We start from the raw sequence: 6,803 nt of genomic DNA on the forward strand, positions 1-6,803 counted from the left end.
TCCATGAGGTGATACAGTCAGATAGACATGTAAGGGTATGTTCTTTATCCAAGCAGTGATACAGTCAGATAAATATGTACGGGTATGTTCCTTATCCATGCGGTGATACAGTCAGATAGACATGTTAGGGTATGTTCTTTATCCATGCAGTGATAGTCAGATAAATATGTAGGGGTATGTTCCTTATCCATGCGGTGATACAGTCAGATAAATATGTAAGGGTATGCTCGATATCCATGCGGTGATACAGTCAGATAAATATGTAAGGGTATGTTCCTTATCCATGCGGTGATGCAGTTAGATAGACATGTAAGGGTATGTTCTTTATCCATGCAGTGATACAGTCAGATAAAAATGAAAGGGTATGTTCCTTGTCCATGAGGTGATACAGTCAGATGGACATGTATGCGTATGTTCTTTATCCATGCAGTGATACAGTCAGATAAATAAGTAAGGGTATGTTCCTTATCCATGCGGTGATACAGATAGACATGTAAGGGTATGTTCCTTATCCATGAGGTGATACAGTCAGATAGACATGTAAGTGTATGTTCTTTATCCATGCAGTGATACAGTCAGATAAAAATGAAAGGGTATGTTCCTTGTCCATGAGGTGATACAGTCAGATAGACATGTGAGGGTATGTTCTTTATCCATGCAGTGATACAGTCAAATAAATATGTAAGGGTATGCTCCTTATCCATGCGGTGATACAGTCAGATAGACATGTATGGGTATGTTCCTTATCCATGCGGTGATACAGCCAGATGGACATGTATGCATATGTTCTTTATCCATGCAGTGATACAGTCATATAAATAAGTAAGGGTATGTTCCTTATCCATGCGGTGATACAGATAGACATGTAAGGGTATGCTCCTTATCCATGCGGTGATACAGTCCATTAGACGTGTAAGGGTATGTTCCTTATCCATGAGGTGATACAGTCAGATAGACATGTAAGGGTATGTTCTTTATCCAAGCAGTGATACAGTCAGATAAATATGTACGGGTATGTTCCTTATCCATGCGGTGATACAGTCAGATAGACATGTTAGGGTATGTTCTTTATCCATGCAGTGATAGTCAGATAAATATGTAGGGGTATGTTCCTTATCCATGCGGTGATACAGTCAGATAAATATGTAAGGGTATGCTCGATATCCATGCGGTGATACAGTCAGATAAATATGTAAGGGTATGTTCCTTATCCATGCGGTGATACAGTCAGATAGACATGTAAGGGTATGTTCTTTATCCATGCAGTGATACAGTCAGATAAATATGTAAGGGTATGTTCCTTGTCCATGAGGTGATACAGTCAGATAGACATGTGAGGGTATGTTCTTTATCCATGCAGTGATACAGTCAAATAAATATGTAAGGGTATGCTCCTTATCCATGCGGTGATACAGTCAGATAGACATGTATGGGTATGTTCCTTATCCATGCGGTGATACAGCCAGATGGACATGTATGCGTATGTTCTTTATCCATGCAGTGATACAGTCAGATAAATAAGTAAGGGTATGTTCCTTATCCATGCGGTGATACAGATAGACATGTAAGGGTATGCTCCTTATCCATGCGGTGATACAGTCCGATAGACGTGTAAGGGTATGTTCCTTATCCATGAGGTGATACAGCCAGATAGACATGTAAGGGTATGTTCTTTATCCAAGCAGTGATACAGTCAGATAAATATGTACGGGTATGTTCCTTATCCATGCGGTGATACAGTCAGTTAGACATGTTAGGGTATGTTCTTTATCCATGCAGTGATACAGTCAGATAAATATGTAAGGGTATGTTCTTTATCAATGCGGTAATACAGTCAGATAGACATGTACGGGTATATTCTTTATCCATGCAGTGATACAGTCAGATAGATATGTAAGGGTATGTTCTTTATCTATAAGGTGATACAGCCAGATAGACATGCAAAGGTATGCTCCTTATCCATGCGGTGATACAGTCAGATAAATATGTAGGGGTATGTTCCTTATCCATGCGGTAATACAGTCAGATAGACATGTAAGTGTATGTTCTTTATCCATGCAGTGATACAGTCAGATAAAAATGAAAGGGTATGTTCCTTGTCCATGAGGTGATACAGTCAGATAGACATGTGAGGGTATGTTCTTTATCCATGCAGTGATACAGTCAAATAAATATGTAAGGGTATGCTCCTTATCCATGCGGTGATACAGTCAGATAAATAAGTAAGTTTATGTTCCTTATCCATGCGGTGATACAGATAGACATGTAAGGGTATGCTCCTTATCCATGCGGTGATACAGTCCGATAGACGTGTAAGGGTATGTTCCTTATCCATGAGGTGATACAGTCAGATAGACATGTAAGGGTATGTTCTTTATCCATGCAGTGATAGTCAGATAAATATGTAGGGGTATGTTCCTTATCCATGCGGTGATACAGTCAGATAAATATGTAAGGGTATGCTTGATATTCATGCGGTGATACAGTCAGATAAATATGTAAGGGTATGTTCCTTATCCATGCGGTGATACAGTCAGATAGACATGTAAGGGTATGTTCTTTATCCATGCAGTGATACAGTCAGATAAAAATGAAAGGGTATGTTCCTTGTCCATGAGGTGATACAGTCAGATGGACATGTATGCGTATGTTCTTTATCCATGCAGTGATACAGTCAGATAAATAAGTAAGGGTATGTTCCTTATCCATGCGGTGATACAGATAGACATGTAAGGGTATGCTCCTTATCCATGCGGTGATACAGTCCGATAGACGTGTAAGGGTATGTTCCTTATCCATGAGGTGATACAGTCAGATAGACATGTAAGGGTATGTTCTTTATCCATGCAGTGATAGTCAGATAAATATGTAGGGGTATGTTCCTTATCCATGCGGTGATACAGTCAGATAAATATGTAAGGGTATGCTCGATATCCATGCGGTGATACAGTCAGATAAATATGTAAGGGTATGTTCCTTATCCATGCGGTGATACAGTCAGATAGACATGTAAGGGTATGTTCTTTATCCATGCAGTGATACAGTCAGATAAATACGTAAGGGTATGTTCCTTATCCATGCGGTGATACAGTCAGATAGACATGTAAGGGTATGTTCTTTATCCATGCAGTGATACAGTCAGATAAAAATGAAAGGGTATGTTCCTTGTCCATGAGGTGATACAGTCAGATGGACATGTATGCGTATGTTCTTTATCCATGCAGTGATACAGTCAGATAAATAAGTAAGGGTATGTTCCTTATCCATGCGGTGATACAGATAGACATGTAAGGGTATGCTCCTTATCCATGCGGTGATACAGTCCGATAGACGTGTAAGGGTATGTTCCTTATCCATGAGGTGATACAGTCAGATAGACATGTAAGGGTATGTTCTTTATCCATGCAGTGATAGTCAGATAAATATGTAGGGGTATGTTCCTTATCCATGCGGTGATACAGTCAGATAAATATGTAAGGGTATGCTCGATATCCATGCGGTGATACAGTCAGATAAATATGTAAGGGTATGTTCCTTATCCATGCGGTGATACAGTCAGATAGACATGTAAGGGTATGTTCTTTATCCATGCAGTGATACAGTCAGATAAATATGTAAGGGTATGTTCTTTATCCATGCGGCGATACAGCCAGATAGACGTGTAAGGGTATGTTTTTTATCCATGCTGTGATACAGTCAGATAGATATGTAAGGATATGTTCTTTATCCATGCAGGTATACAGTCAGATAGACATGTAAGGGTATTTTTTTTTCAAAGGTTTTATATAGCGCTGGCTAGACCCGGAGGTATCAGAGCGCTTTACATGAACATCAGATCATAGTTACAGGTTACATCGTTACAAAGGTTACACAGTTATTAGAGCATTGCAAAATAGTTACTTGTAAGGTCAAGATAAACAAAAAGTACAAATACGTAAGGGAAAAAGCAGGCAAGGGGAAAGATTCAGGGGAGGGGTAGGCACTGGGGAAGTAGACAGGTAATGAAAGCGGGAAAGAGAAGGGGAGGGTGAAGGGCACAGCATGGAAGGAGGAGGGAAAGGGCGACGGGGACACAAAACGGTAGACGAGTCAAAGCAACGTCCAAAGTCCCGTAAGCTGTGATCCTAGGGGAAGTGGTTTCACTTCTCTATCTCTGTTGCGGGAGGCTCCCTTTACACAGTGGACTCTCTCAGAGGGGTCGCTGAGACTCCAAGGCCTACGTACTGGATCCTTCCCCAAAAAGGGGCGAGGGAGTGCTTTGGCAAGGGGTGCAATAGCATACCTCAGCTGTGAGTGGCTCCCTTGGCGCAGTGGACTCTCTCAGCGGGTTTGCTGAGACTCCAGAGTATAAATATTGGATCTTTCCCCAACAAGGGGAGAAGGAGTGCTTAGTCAATGGGCACAAAGGACAGGGGTCTAGGCAGACCAGCAGGCAAGGTGAGAGATTCAGGGGAGAGGGCATAGGAGCTAGGGAAGTAGACAAAGAGAGAAAGAGTAATACATTTGGTACATATTTAATTAATGAGTAATTATATAGCGCTGATTAGACCAGAAGGAAACAGAGTGTTTTACATGAGGACCAATAATGTTGCAATTTATATCAGTTAAAAGTTGCATAAGTATCAAGGAAATCATTTAAAGAACAAAGGGGACAAGGTGAATGGCGGAAGGAAGGGTAAGGGGATAGGGTAAAGTGGTAGGAGGAAGATAAGACGTAAAGACGAGTGGAAAATCTGCCCAAGGTCCGGCTGGGTGGTGATGGCGAGGGGGGGTCCACAACCCATCTACTCTTTAGCAATATGGTAGCTCCACCGTCTCTACAGTCTGGGGTAAAGATCTGCAGGTTCCAAGTCCTGATGTGTAAGCAGGTTAGGGAATAGGTTCAAGGTCTGGTCAATGTCCAAGTGTTGTCCCAGGGAAGTAAAACAACCTGTAGTGGACCACTATGGAAGCCATCTTGGGGTCAGGCAGGGGACTGTACTATACACTAGTACACTGGTGGTCATCCTAAGGTCAGGCATCTATCAGTTAGAGTCAATATCCAGGAAAGTGGCCGCCAGAGAATAACAAATCCAGCGTGCACACACCATCACACGCATAGACATGCACAAGCACACACAAATGTGAGCACACACTCTCATATGCACACATACGCACACACACAAGCACATATACAGAAACATCCAAAAACACAAGCACACTTAAAATCCCATGCTCTAGTACAAAACACCCAAGTACATGCACATGCAAACACCAGCTCATGCACAGACATGCACAAGCGCACACAACTGCGCTCACACTCTCATACACGCACAGACGCACACACACACACAAGCACACATATAGAAACTACCAAAAAACACAAGCACACATACAATCACATGCTCCAGAACAAAAATACCCAAGGACATACACACAGGTGCATGCACACACACATACCATCACAGGCACAGACATGCACAAGCACACACAAATGTGCACACACACTCTCATATGCGAACAGAGGGCGCACACAAGCACGCTTACAGAAACATCCACACGCATAAGCACACATACAATCCGATGCTCTAGTACAAAAACACCCAAGTACATGCTCGTATGTCCCCTTCTCACTTGGCCTTGGAGTCTGGATTTGTAGCTCTCCAGGTGCGTTGTGTGTCAGGGTGGTTTTCCTTCAGTGGGCCACACCCTATAGAGCCTCTTGGTAGTGTCCTGCGAGGGACCACGGCTTGCAAAAGAACCCCAGGCCACCACGAATGCTCAGAATAGGGAGAATCAGGCCTCCATCTTAGGGTCAGGCAGGGAGGTTGGGCAGGTCTGTGTTGATTCTTCTCACCCTCTGCAGAATCCCAGTCTCAAGCCCTGCCACCTACAGGCCCTCTCAGGTCATTGCCCCTTGAGTCAAGAGGTGAAAGTCCCTGATAAACGGAGCGGGGGCCCCCAGGCCTCTAGAGGAGCAGTGCTGGCTCTCACCTCATTGCAAAGTAGCAGCAGTATCCAAAGTTAGGGGCTTTGGTGTTAGAACACAGCCCGGTCTCCGCTCCTGACAGATAGACATGTAAGTGTATGTTCTTTATCCATGCAGTGATAAAGCCAGATAGACATGTAAGGGTATGTCAAATTTAAGGCCCTCTGCACTGCACATAAGGCACTGCACAGAATACTTCTTTATACTCCTGGGCGCCTTCTTTTGAGACCCTCTGGTATCTAGTGTTATTTACTGCACAGAATGGACCACAATTTCGGTGGAATTATTTTAGTTGGTACATACCAACTAGACTGCTCCGTTTGGCCAATACCTATCTGATGCCCACCTCCAGATTTAAAAGGAAGAATTGGGGGGGAAGAAGTTTCAGATACAAAACCATCAACGAATGGGACTCCCTTCCGCTTAATCTGAGTAGGACCTCCTCATTGCTTGATTTTAGGACGCTACTCAAGGCATGGCTTTTCAGAAACTAGTTTGCCCTGACATAGTATTGGAAGACCGCACGCGCTTAGACACCCATGGGTATTAGTGCGCTATATAAACTGTTATAACATATGTTCTTTATCCATGCGGTGATACAGTCAGATAGACGTGTAAGGGTATGATCATTATCCATGCTGTGATACAGTCAGATAAGACATGTAAGGGTATGTTCTTTATCCATGTGGTCATACAGTCAGATAGACATGTAAGGGTATGTTCCTTATCCATGCAGTGATACAGTCAGATAGATATGTAAGGCTATGTTCTTTATCCAAGCGGTGATACAGTCAGATAGACATGTAAGGGTATGTTCTTTATCCAAGCGGAGATA

This window comes from Lissotriton vulgaris, chromosome 12 (assembly GCF_964263255.1).
Source record: "Lissotriton vulgaris chromosome 12, aLisVul1.2, whole genome shotgun sequence".
Classification (NCBI taxonomy): Eukaryota; Metazoa; Chordata; class Amphibia; order Caudata; family Salamandridae; genus Lissotriton; species Lissotriton vulgaris.